The sequence below is a fragment of the Platalea leucorodia genome, assembly GCF_965183815.1.
Source record: "Platalea leucorodia genome assembly, chromosome: 4".
Classification (NCBI taxonomy): domain Eukaryota; kingdom Metazoa; phylum Chordata; class Aves; order Pelecaniformes; family Threskiornithidae; genus Platalea; species Platalea leucorodia.
In genome coordinates this window covers 29,408,374-29,422,496 of record NC_138826.1, presented here as the reverse complement: position 1 = coordinate 29,422,496, position 14,123 = coordinate 29,408,374, and positions in this window count along the sequence as shown.

Genomic DNA, 14,123 nt, shown 5'->3' with positions numbered 1-14,123 from the left:
ATTTCTAGTATAGTAATATATTACTTTTCCCTCAAAAATAATAAAGTACATTTATTAAAAAAATCCTGTTGCCCTCTTTATTGCCATATTGCTTTTTCGATGGTGTTAATTGGCATGTCTTTTATGATCATCTTTAAAATCAAAAGAGAAAAATGTCACTTTCTAGGCATGAATAATTAGAAATGTTTGTGTAACTTTTCAAGTAATGAAAAATGGAACTACTTTTGTGAATAGGTGGTCAGGCTTTGCTGTCTACATTATTCTGCGTCAGTATAGGTTTGCAATTTCTATGACAGTCAAGAACCTTTTCTCTGGAATGAGAGATAGCCTTTATGGTTGATATTGCAGTAAAACCGATTTTATCACAGTTTGCGATTATATTTATTAGTTACAGTTAAAATAGTTTCATTTTAAGGCTGCATTTTAAGACACTAAAGTTCTAATTACACGTATTAACACTGTATGCACAGCAGCTTTGTCTGCCAATCTCAAAGAGATGGAGTAACTGGATAAATAGATGGAGTTTCTCTTTTGAGCCAGTATGTATAACTGAATCTTGTTATTTAGACTAAAATTTAAAAAAATTTATAAGTAACTTGTGTCCATTTACATTTTATGTCCAATCATGTTGACTATGAAAATTTAAGCCTTCATACAGCTTTCATATTTAATTAGGAAATATGTTCAAGTTACAAGACAGTATTTTAAAACATGCTAGTAAATAATTCTAATTACTGCTTCCAACATGTGGCTTGCATTTTCTCTTTTCATAACATTTGTATCTTTGCTTGATTTTGTTATATATGTGTCCACTAGAGTGCATCCTAAATAAACACACTGGTGTCTCTGTCAGTTACAACCCATGAAAAATACAACTTTTGTTTGTCATTTTGTTTCAGCTTATTTTTAACTGTGACTTTTTCTTTGTGATCCTGCAGTTTATATTCCCCATTCTCTTTCTAGATAGGAATTGAATTTTTGGATGGAAACTTTTATCAGAAAATTGCTTAGCAAGGGTCAAAATAAAATGGTAGATTCCAATTTACCTATTCCTTTGCTGTTATATTATGTACAGAAGACATAACTTGTTCAAATGTTATTTATAGGAATTCCCATTTTTTCAGGATTTGATGTGCATAGACCTAGTGCACTGGTCGCTTTCTACAGCTTTATATGAATTCTTATGTTGGATAAGGGACCAGAGGGTAAACAGTTCTTGGCTCAGTGCTTTCTTAAGGTGCAAAGCAGCCTGTAGGTAACTTGGAAATGTAGTTCAAAGCAAAGATGACTTCTGCTTGGGTGTCTAAGCCTGGAGGGAGATTAAGGCATCTTAAAATCATCTTTGCCTTGTCCTTCTGAACTTTAACCTTTTTTTGAGTACAGCAAGCTAGAGCCTGGAACAGGAAGAGAACAGAGAAGAGACTATTTTGTTTTTACTGCACACGATGTGATTTCAGAAGCGTTAATACAGTTTAATCTCTGCATAAAATCTGAAGTCGTATATTGAAAAAAAAAAGCAATTACCTAATTTAATTTAAGATACAGCTTGCATTCCCTTGTGAATATATTTCTGTGGAATGAAGAAGATGGAATTCAGAGGCAGATGATGCAAAATCTTGCTGAAAACAAGATGCTAAATACTGACAGAAGATTTATGAAATTGTTATTTTTCCTTTCTTCAGAATAGGAGCAGACTTATTTAGGCTGCTATCGGACCCCATGTACAGATCCTCCAAAGAACGTGCTGATAGTAACGTGCCCATTCACAGCTGTTCTCATTCCAGCAGACTGGAGCATAAGGGTGAAAACAGATATGAAGCCCAGAATAGGACAAAATGAATCAGATTAACTATCAGTCTGCTCACAAGGATGGAAACTCAGCTCTGCAATGTGGGAAGCTTTTCTCCTAGAAGGAGATAATCCATGTTGCAGCAAGCACATTTTAATGTTATCTTTTAACAGAATAGGCTTTATTAAGTCTGCAGCCCCCTTTCTTATAATGGATGATTTTCCTTCGTAGTCTAAAGGAACTAACTTATCTTTTTGTAAGCAAAAGCTTTATACCGTAATTTGCTAATGGTAATGAGAGTTGGATTAATTAGTCTGGATTAAATGTGAAATTGAATTCCTCTGAACTTTGCTAATACAGTTTACTCATATTTGAAGTCAGCTATTAATTGCTTGACTTCTGTGAAGTTTTTCCTGTACTTAGGTTAGATAAAGACCAGTGTTGTCTGTTGACTACAGCTAGAAAAGAGAGTCTAATCCTGTTATTTGCTGATAAGGACCAATCTACCTTTTAAAATATCTTACCAGTATACTTGTTTGATTTTTTTTTTTTTTTTTTTTTTACTTCTGTTTGTTTTCTGGCACTACCATTATAAACCCCCATACAGTCTTTGTGCTTCATACTTGTGTATTTGTTTCGGTCCATATGATGGAAGAAGCTATTCTAGTATAAACATTTATATAGGTATTATTGGGCTAATAATAGTGGAAGAAAGGCAAGGTAGAGTAACATGTCATTTAATCGAGGTGTCAAGGGTGTAGTGAACTTTTTAAGAAGCAGAATGATTCACAGAATTTGAGGGCTCTCAAATGTATATCCAACTTAAATGCTGTGGGTCTCCCTGTTAACCTGCACCTTGTAGAATCATTATCATAAACAAAAATCAGAGGTCAGAATTCAACTTGAATCAGAGGTCAGAATTGTTGTCATTTGTACTACGTTTTATTTGAAATAAGTTACTCTAGAAGATGCTACGTCATGAGAAATTACGTACACTAGGGCCTGCGTGGAGATGCCGAGCGCTTCCATTTTATCTTTAGTTGCCGGGCACCCAAAAATCAATGGCCATCTTGAAAAAAATTGAGACGACCATTTCCTTAGGTTAGTCCTTTGGCTATATGGACATGAATTAATTGAGGGGGAGGTAAAAAAAAAAAAAAAAGTGATAATGTTAAACCATTTTATTATTAATACCAAGCATGTTTGTATTATCACCTGAGAGTAAATCCGCAGGCAAACAGTCAAGTAATGTATTAAGTAGAGAAGGTTGCCATTTTGCTTCTTGTTGGTGAATCTTATTTGAGTTGTTATCTATTACAAAAGCTGTATTGATGTCTCTACTGACACAGAAGTACATACTTCATTAAAAATCAAAACTCTTCGCCATCGTTTTGCATCTGGCATAATTTAAAATTTCAGTGTATTTTAAACAATGATGTGAATCTGGGGTTTGATTTAGAAAAAAACATTAATATTTTGGAATGTCATACCAAAGTTATCTGAATAATCTTACCTTCTCTAAGGAGTATTTGGAAGGTTTAGGAAATTAGAAAAATTTAGAAATTTTGCCACTTTCTGCATGTAGTCATTCATGGATCTCAACAGAGGTTGCTATTATAAAGGATTTTCTTCTTTCCGTAGTCTTGGGAAAGTAAGTGGGAAAAACATGTGATTTTAGTTTGATGCAAGAACCCATTGGTGTTTGAGTTCAGCAAATTGTATTCTGGACAAAATAAATTATTTTACTCCGTGGTTTCTTTATAACTTAGATGTAGTCTAGCAGATTCCAGATAAAGAAATTAGCTGTTTTCTGGGGGAGGAGGAGGAAGTTTGTCTGAATTTGATCAGCATCTTGGTTAGTCTGTTTTTCATAATGAACTGAATCATATTTTCAGCTCTACAATGGGGCTGATTGTTGTTGTTGTTTTGTTTCAAAAAAAAATTTGAAGCAAAACATTTTTTGGTGCACCGAGGAAGTAGTCTTCCAAGGATCTCAATTTTGTTCTCGCTGAAGTTGCTGAAAAAGCTGTGGTTGAAATCATCAGAGGATTGAGCTCTCTACTAACATGAGCATGAGTTCTACCTCTGAGAAGCTGTCTCCTAGTTATTAAACTTTTAATATACTTAATATTAAAACATGAGAGAATTGATTGATTCAAACTACATGTAGGGAAAGATACTGCAAAAGAAAACAGAGATTAATTGTTGCGGGGAGGGTGGGAGAGAGGAAACATTCAGATAATAAATAATTCCCATTGCAGCAAAGGGGCACTGCAGCTCCCCTTTGCTCAGTTTCAAGTCACATTCCTGGGAGTGTGTTGGGCTTCTCCAATCATTCTGCTTCATTTCTACTCCACCTCCTGAATGTACTTTCTTCCAGAAATGACTGGCTGCATGCAGACACACCTGTATTTGGTTCATTATTATCTTAAGCAATTGCGGTTTTGCCACTGATGTGTTTAGAAGATAAGTTTAAAAAATGCTATTTATTTAGCCGCTAATTGTAACCCTGGAAACAGGATCTGTTGTTTGTTTCATTGTAAACCTAGCTGCACTGAAAAGTTACCCTTAGGCACTGACAGCTGAAAATTTCTAGGGCTGGGACTGCTGTGAAGTTTTGAGGCAGCTGTTCTTCAACATTTTTTCAGTGGGCATATGTATCTATCTAAGTGGAGCCTATAGAAAAAATGCACCACTATTTTGTTTCTCACTTCAGCTTGTGTTAAGTGTTATTGTATTTGCTTGTATTTTAAAACTATTTAGTCAGGTTTCTTGGCAAGAACTATGATCAGTCATCCCTCTGAAACACTAACTATTTTCTTGTTTCAATAGATCATGTTTTTATAGACACTGATCTCTTAATATCTTTAGGATAAATGTTTTCACCACTGCTTAGACGTAGGCCACTGTTAACTCAAAACACATATTCCCGCTACCCTTCTTATGTGACTTTTCTAGCCTTTTTTTTTTTAAAAAAAAAAAACTATTACTGGGAAACTCAGCATAGTTACATGATGTATGAATCTGTTTTAGAATTTGCCCAAGCTTTGCTTGGCATAAAAAATCAGGAGAATAGCCAGACCTATATATTTCTATATACTTGGCCTCACTCTTGACATAGACTACTGTAAAGGCAGGTTTCCTTTTTTTGCTGCAGTTTCTTCAAATGTCTCTCCAGCAGCTACAACCGTCTCACTATTCTGTGACTATAGGAAAGTTGCTAATTTTATGTGTGGTAATCTCATGCAGCTGGGAGCAATACACCAATATTTTTCACACTTCTTTAAATCAAAGGACCATCTAACCTTTAAAAAAAGATCCATTGACTATTCTGTGTTTTGCTTTGTTTGGTAGGATAAGTAAATACCTAGTATTAATTAAAATAAAATTTTATTGCTTACAGTATTTCAATGTTGTAAACACTGTAAAAATGAAACCTGCAGCTTTGAATAGGTTCAAATGTTTGTAAATTCAAAATCTGGAAATGAATTTTGTATTCTAGTTTTCTGTCTGTATAGAGAATATTTTAGTTTCTAAGGAGATCAGGTCTGTGCTTACTGAATTTACTGGCAGGACTCCCGCTTGAGTCCTGGCAAAACATTCATGCCAGCTGCATGGGAATGTCTGTATGTGTCTTAAAAATAATTACACATTGCAATCACTTTATTGACCTTGCTTCTAAAGACTTACAGAATCCCAATGACATATTTTATGGTAGTGCAGAGGTGGAGAGGTAACAAAATAGAACTCATCACTGAAAACCTCCAAATGCCCTGTTCTCTGACTGTTGCTGTTAGGATGCTAAGCCATTGGTAGCAATTGGGAAGTGGTTAATAATAAACTGCAGTGTAGACTTACCATTAGTTTTCTCGTTAGCCAAGATTTCTAAAGACACAGAAAAGAGGATGTCTTAGAGGAGTTGGTTTATGATGAGTGCCAATTTCAATACTAATTTTCAAAAGCAGAAGATGTGATCTTCTTTCACTTCATTGTCTATACCTTCTAATATGTACAGGTCAAATGCTTTTTCTTTCAAGAGTCGATAGGAATAGTTGATAGGTTTTGGTTATAGCATGTCTGCTCTGTTCTCTGTTTTCTGGTTGACTTAGCTAACTGTTGAGAGGCCAAAAGCAACACTGGTGTTTAATTACAAGCAACGTGGATTGTGGACATAGGAAAGGAGCACTAGCAGGAACCCTGTAAGTGGTCAACCTCAGAAAGAGGAAACAGTCCTCTGCCTAGGAAACAGAATCAATGATTGATGTGAATTTAGGAAATCAAGGCACTCCTTAAATCCATTAGTGGGAAAAGCTGGAAGACAGAAAAAGAACCAAGGGATAAGAAAATACTGGAGTGGAAGAAGAAAGAGATATACTGTAAGAGCAGCTCTTGCACATGTTTAGCTATGAGCTACTACCCGTGGCTATCCTATGTACCCATGTAGGTTAGGGCTTACGATGGTAAAGAGAATAATTGGTAGTTCTGTCCTTCTCCTTCCCTGCCTAGTAGAGCTGCAGGCTTCAGTTTCCCTTTACAGGACTAAAACTGGGTCCGCTTCCTTGAGAAGATCTAGTGTTGCTGGTCCATTTCCTGGAGTACTGTGATTTTTGTGATAAGCATAACTTGAATACTTTGCATTGCAGAAATGAAAAAAAATATCGATCTTAATCCTTAAGAACCAAATTTTGAATTTTATAGTCTTAATTCACCTTGCAAACACTGACACCGGATCGTATTCAGGAGGGTTTTTAGTTAGTTACCAGTACAACAGGTAGGGTGTGACGTTCTTAGTCCTGACATTTCCCTTTGCTAAAAGTGTTGTTGTTGCTAAGGGTCAAAATGATATCATTACACCTCACAAGTCCCACTTTAGTTCTTAGCTAGACCTAGTGCCATTCGGCAGAAAGGTAAAAATTTGCCCTCACAGAAAAGACATAGCTGTTACACATGAACTTCTAGCAGAAGTGCCTGGGTTGGTTTAGCGTTCTTTGGTGTTTTTTCTGTATTTTCCAATAGAGAGTGAGTAGGCTGTCAGTCACAAAGAACATGGGGAATAAGAAACCACCAGGTGCATATGTCTTTATTACTAAAAATTTTGGAATGCTCATTAAAAGATTCTCTGTTTTCTAGTTTTAAACTTTGATAATCCTGCATGTGACTTTTAAAAAATTGCTTTTTAAAAGGATATTACTTGCATTTCACTCTTATGATAAGCACTTTGTTGCAAAAAAATTGGCATAGATAACATGACTCAGTTGTGCACATAGCCTAGTATATATGAAAGTTTATAACAATAATTGTAACAAGCTCCATGATACTATCTTGAAAGTTTAGAGCCTAATTATTCTAAGCACCTTCAACTCATCTATCTCATTTCAAAGTATCATCACAATTAGGTGCTTTCAAGCATCCTGTGATGTCAAAAGACTTGTTTAGAGATGGAGAAAGTAAAAAGAAAAATTCCTTAAGCTGTAAAAAAAGTATGTGGACAAATAAATATATATATTTATGCATACGAAAAAAATGGTTGCAGAGACCTCTTAACCTTTATTGTTCCTTTCTAGTTGGTTATGAACCAATTCTTAGCCTAATGATTTTAATAATTTTGGGGAAATAAAGCCAAAACAAAGATGGTGGGGGCAGGGGGTGTAGCGATATCCTGCGCTGCACATCTTGTGAGTTTTTGCTGACATTCCCCAGAGTTTCCTCTGAACACAAAGTTTCAAAACTAATTAAGAAAATTGCACAGCAGCATTTCTGGAATGCTGTTTACAATGTCAATACCACACATTAATAGATGTTGGGCTCTTATTTGCCTGGTCTTAAGGAACCAAACTTATTTATTTACAAATCTGGGAAAAATCCTGAGACTTTTAGTGTGTTTCAGGGCAAAGGACTTGGAAAAAAGAAAAAGAGTATTATAATGAAACTGTGAGATTGCGACTATGTCTATAAGCCTGAAGATCTTTTGGTGAGATTGAAATTCTCTATTCCATATTCCATCTATGAATGGGAATCTGTAGAAATGTTTGTGTGCTCTGGTTACTGTATGCATTTTTGTCTAGTACCGTTTATACACTTGTGTTGGTTGATGCTACATACCCTTCATCCATTATCTAATGTCCCCTGTTTAGACAGATATCTAAGAATATTTTTGGCTTTTGTTTTATTTCAGACTTGTTTATCTGAAACTGCTAAATGACTAATTGTAGTGAAATCTTTCAGACATAGATGAAAGATAATGATGTTTGCTGTTTGCTAATGTATTTGCCCAGGTGAAGTATGTGAAATTGCTACTTGAATGGCAGCCTTCCCTGGCTGAACCAACTGTGGTAACAAGGTCAGGTCGGGGGATTTCTGAAAGATGTGACCAATCAGGTTATTTAGTTAGCAGTTTCCTGCAGACCTGAGAGCACCAGTCGTGTATTTCAGCTCTGTAGTAATGATGGTGGGAGCATTTCTGAAAAGGCTGTGAATAACCTGTGGGTAGGAACCATGACTAAAAAAATTGCTGGATGTATGTTGTATCTTTTTCTCCAGACAGCCATACAAGCTTAATTCTGCAGCTCACAGCATTGTGCAGTCATTTTCAGTCGTGCAAAATGAATGTAAAATTCTGCTACGCGTTATTACTAGATTAGTCCTGAGTGTGTAAGTAGGTGTGTTTGCCTGCATCAAGCAGTTCAACTATGTAAATATTTTCATTGCGAGCATAAAAGAGGTGCATCTGCAAATATTGGTTCTTGTTTCGCATACACTATGCATATAGGGTAGACTTATATGAAGGTTTTTGATCACTACATGTTTCAGAAAAGTAATTACAGTCCTATACCACATGAAAGAAAAGTCTCTTCTGGCATTATATATATAGAAAAAGTCAGAAGTGTCTCAATTTAACCTAATGTTCCTTGTCAGGAAGCCAGAATTTACGAATTCCACAACTGTTCTTGCAGATAGGTCCTGAAACCTGACTTCATGTACTAGAGTCAATATTTGTTTCAAAGTCCAAAGACCACCTGTACTGTAAACATCTATGAAACACTGCAGCAAAAACTCTTGGGTAATGGCTGTTTAAATGTATCAATCAGTCTGTTTCCTAAGGTACTGAGGAAATCCTAATGGTTTACGTAAATACACTAGTAATGTCACAAGACATGTGAAAGCAGAAGATCGTACAGATCCCAAGCTGCTGGAAGACAGCTGAAGTTCCCTAGCCAAATTGTTTTTGAGATTTAGATCTATGGCTGTAATGGGGTTTAGTCTGGACAGGTGATCAGACCTGTCATTAACAGCAAGGAGTCCTAACTATTCCCCCAGAAAGGAACCGTGGCTGTGTGTGTATCTGATGTGTGGTCACACCCCATGCAATTGAAATTAAGGGTTGTGCTTTGTTACATGTCAGATGACAACCTTTCCCTAGCCAAACAACTGACCGTAGCAACTGGAAAAAACATCCAGGGAAAATACATAGGTGGCTTTCTGTAAGGTTAAAGGGAGACCATTTCTAATTGAAGACTTTTCCATTCCTGTCCAAGGCATAGCTTTAACAATGAATGGGTTCATTTATTAAATTTAGCATAACAGCTTATGAGCAAAATGCTAAATCTGTAAGTTATACACCGTTACATTTGCAAACTGAAAAAATCTTTTTGCTGTGTGAGGCAAAGATGGCATAGGTCTGTTCTTTCTTATCTACCCCCTCGTCATTTATGGAGGACCCAGAGAATTTGTGATTCTGTTGTAATAGGGCTCCACGTAAGGACGTAACACAAACAAATGCTTGTACATTGCTCTGTAGAGCTTATAACTTAAACAGGAAAAACTGCCAAAGACTAAAGGCAGAACTAATTATATACCAGTATGGTTTAATGCTGTTTAACTGAAGCAATAAAAAACAATCAGTGTAAGGGAAACCTTAAACTTTAACTAGTCTTGCTATTCTTCCACCATTTCTGGTACAACAATGCTAATTTATGAAGACTGATTAGAAAACAGAGACTTTTATTTATCATTATTATGCAGGAAACTGAGGTGTCTGTCTATGAGGTGTTACAAATGCCTGTGTTTGTAAATGGGTGTTTAGTTTACAGAGCCTTGAGGAATGATCTCAGGGTTGAGATATAAACAGGACTTTTATTAAGTGAATAAACAGAAAATTAAGTTGTATTCAATTCCGCCTAGTGTCCCAGTCCTGAGGAAATAATGCTCCCAGTGAAATTAGTACCAAGACTACAGCTGACTTTAATGAAAGTAGTGTTTAGTCTCCAATGTAGCTTTAATTATTTCCTAAGAAGCAACTCAAAGTTGCTGCTTCATGTATAAGGCCCTGGCACATGTTACTTCATGACACGGCCATGAGCAACCTGTTCAAGCTGGTCCTGCTTTGAGCAGAGTGTTGGACTAGGGACTGTCCAGCCTCAAACGTTCTATGATTCTGTGATGTGACAGAATAGAGAATTCGAGGTCAAACAGATGCAAAGAGGACAAGCACTTGGGAGAGGAGCAAAATTAATTATTTTCTTTGATGTTAGTAATGGAAAAACCTGGAAAGGCTTCTTAGGGAGTGGAAGGGAAGGCAGATGGGAGATACAGTGGAGGATCTCTCTAAAGCTGAAGTTAACTGTGGAATAAGTTACATAGAATGCATACCAAGAAATTGCTGTGAGTAGAATTGGTATTCACTCAAAAAGTTATAAGAAAACTCAAGAATGAAAGAGCTGAATTGTTTATGGTAGTGTGCAGAGGTTGCAGGAGATCCCATACTCCAGAGAAGGAGAAAGGTGATATGAAAGAACAAATGCTGGGTGATGAACACCCACGTCAGAATACGTACTGCCTCCTCTTCTACACAACTGTTTGTTTCTGCCCCACAACATTTATTTCACCCTGAATGGGGGCCAGTGAAATTTTACACCTGCACCTCTGAGAGGCCTTGAGCCGCTCTCATTTTCAGATAATGATAGATAGAGGTGAGAGTTCTGAAGCAGGTGCGAGTTCTGTGTGGAGTTCCTGATGTTCAAGCCCTATTGCTCTGATAAGGCTTGTCATTCTTCATGCAAAAGAAATAAATCCAGCAAAACAAATCTTTCTTATGTTAAATTTAAAAACAAAACAAAACATCCACCTCCCCCAAACCAAAATGTACACGCTAATTCAAGTCTTTTCACCAACAAACCAAAAAGCCCTCAAAGATATCCCTGTGAAGCTTCCATAATTTAGTGCTTATTTCCAATAGGAAAAAAGATGAACTGCAGTAACTTCTTGAAAATATGCTATTTATATTATATGAACTACTCCTAGTAAATAGCACAAATGAAACTACTATTAAAGTTGTTTTTGTAAACACTTGGAAAACTGTTTTATTTCCACAGGCATAAATTAGGAGTAAATTCCTTGCATGATTTTGTGAAGTGAGAATAAAATAGCAAGATAAGCAATTTAAACTGTTAGCCTGTTAAACAGTTAACTTCAGTAAAATAAAGTCTTATTTGATGATAAAGTCAAGAGAACAAAACGGAAGTATTCAGGAAAGCACTTTCCTATCTGTTATTTGTATGTATGAAGTATTTCTGTATATTGTTAAGCATGTTTGGGTCCTTTAATGATAATGGAATTGTATTTTTAAGTTACTGTGAAGTGTGTGCTCTCTACAAATCAAGTCATTGTCCTTTGCATTTGAAAGTTATGGTGAGAGAGACAAATTTCATAGCTTAAGCTTAAGCAAACTACTGATTCTAGTCATGTAGAAGTTCTTCAGAGTTCTTGATACGATTTCCTCCTCACTCAGAAGTCACCTAAAAGTTACTATGGTGGTGAAACAGTATGAGTGAATGAGTCTAAACCTGTACTGCTTCCAGTGAAAACATGATTCTTCTGCAGCTGGAGTGAGGATTACCAGGTCTTAAGGATACCTATTTTCTTCCTTCCCCTTCTGCTGTGATAGTTAGAAGTGTTTTGTCTGTAAGCTATTAGCTCAAACTCGTTTTCTCATTTCTACAGATATCATTCATCCATGTGGGCTCCATTTTCAGTGGTTTATAACATAAATGGGACATCAGTAGAGCCAGGTAGGGAGAGGAAAAGGAGTAAGTAAAAGGGAAAAAAAAGAAGAAAGGGAAATGTGTTTTAACCAAAAGGATGTAAGCAAGACAAAATGAGGGAAGGGGAGTAGAGGAGAAAAGCAGATAAGGGTAGGAAAGAAGAAGGTAAGCAAGTAAAATGATCTGATGAGGATATGTCATGAGAGGTCTAGGGTCAAGACAATTTATCAGTCATACCTGTCTAAAGAATCAGCAGCATCAATAGCAATCATTCATAAAATTCTTTTCTCAGTTAAATCTTGTTCACTTCATTATTTTCAGGGCTTTCTCAAGGCTGCAGTAAAACCATGCCTTCCGACAGCTGTTAAGTGTTATATGAACTAGAAGGGGAGTAGTTTTGCACAACTGCTATGAGTAAAAGTAGCAAAAACATGGGATGGTGCCAAATATGAAGTCTCTTACAGTTAAGAGAAAGATTCACATTGCTATTACAGTGGTTGGGATTGACATTATAGTCAATATGAATAAATAGTTACAGCAATACAGAAGGACAGTGTTATTTTTACATTGTGATTTTCCTGTCTTTAGCCTCATTTCAAAGCACAGGAGTCATACTGATTGAGAGGATTTTGCCATTAGGTATCATCTGAGTAAAGGTTATAGAATACACTCAAAAGATACTTAATACAATGAGGGGCCGTATAGGAATTATAAAGAGATTTGCAAAGAAACTGATTTTCTTAGGGCTCAGTCCCACAAAACTGTTGAGTACAGCAGTAAAGTTAACAGAAAATTTGGAAGCGTGTTACATTAATTGATGAGTCATCATCAATAAAATGGAATTAGGGAAAAACGCTGATATCAATCACTATTTTACTACCATCCTCTTTTTTTTTTTTTTTTTTTTTTTTTATTGCATAGGCAGAAGATCTGTGCCAAAAAGACATGATGGTAGAGCACTATCTTACCTTTTTACAAATATTTAACAAGTCAAATTGTCTGGGAAGAGAAGCCAAATTAAACATTACCTAACCCTACAGTGGTTTAGATTTGGTCACAGATGCCCTAGAAGAGAACATGCTGAGATGCTTCATGGCCATAAAGCAAATGTGTTGCTCTTGATAGTAAAACTACACCTGCAAGCAGTTCAAACTGGAAGTTTTACAGAAGTTATGTGAAATGCAGCTGCGTAGCATTTCTAGAATCCTATTAGCAGACTATTTTAATGAAGGGTGACCCTCGAAAGGTCTCAAGGACCAATGCATTTAACTAGCCAGAACTGAGTCCAAAAAGAGGAACTGTAAAAGCAAAATAAACAATGGGCCTGCAAACTCATTACTTACGTATGTCAAATTACTTGTACTCTTCAGCATTTTAAGAGCTTGTGGGGTTTTATTTTTATATAGGATAAGAGGATTATGTGAGAGGCCTGTTTCTGCATTCTGCTTAACTGTTACCTTAAAAAAAAGAACGCTGATTCCCAAACTACAATTTCTGTCCTTCAATGGCACTGAAAACCAAGAAAAAACAAAACCAGAAGCAAGAGAGAGTGGAACTCACAGACTGACAATATTCAATCTTGTCTGCTTTTGCTAGAGGATCGTTTGTAGAATTAGAATGAAAAGTCTTATGTGCACAAAAAGAGTTTTTGTCAGAGATGTCTCATCCATTCCCATCGTTTCTTCCTGTGCTTCCGTAGAGAAGGAACCCACATTTGCATTTAAGAATGAATGCTTATCACTGGTGTTATTTTACTTTAAAAGTTAATATAATTTTTGAATGTTACCCATTAACTAGGGTTAATATTATTAGTTACTCTTTGGTCTTCTATTTTTTTAAAAATTCTGTTTTTCTAGGTGGTGTTAATGCGTAATTGATTCAGGCTGGGATAGAATCTTCATGTCAGTGGGCTGATGATAGTTTACTCCAGAGAAAGCTATGCCTCATAACGTGTATCTGATGTGTGAACTCGTGCATTTTTAATTGCAAACAGTGCTTTTCATTCCGTGAAATTAATTCCGTTCAACAGAAAAACAAGAGAATGTCTTTGAAATGAACAATTCCATGTAAATGATAATTAGAGAGGGGTCAATGCTACAGCAGGTTACTGGTGAATATTCACAGGCATTGGTTATTGTTTTCAGGAATGTAGGCAGAAAGTGAAAATTCTAATTAATTCTTACACAAATAAGTAGCAATGCAGAAATTTGAATCCAAGGGGCCATGTAAAGTGATCTTTTAAAATAATACTGATCAAGGGTTTGAAGTAAACTAAATCAGTTTTTAAACTGAAG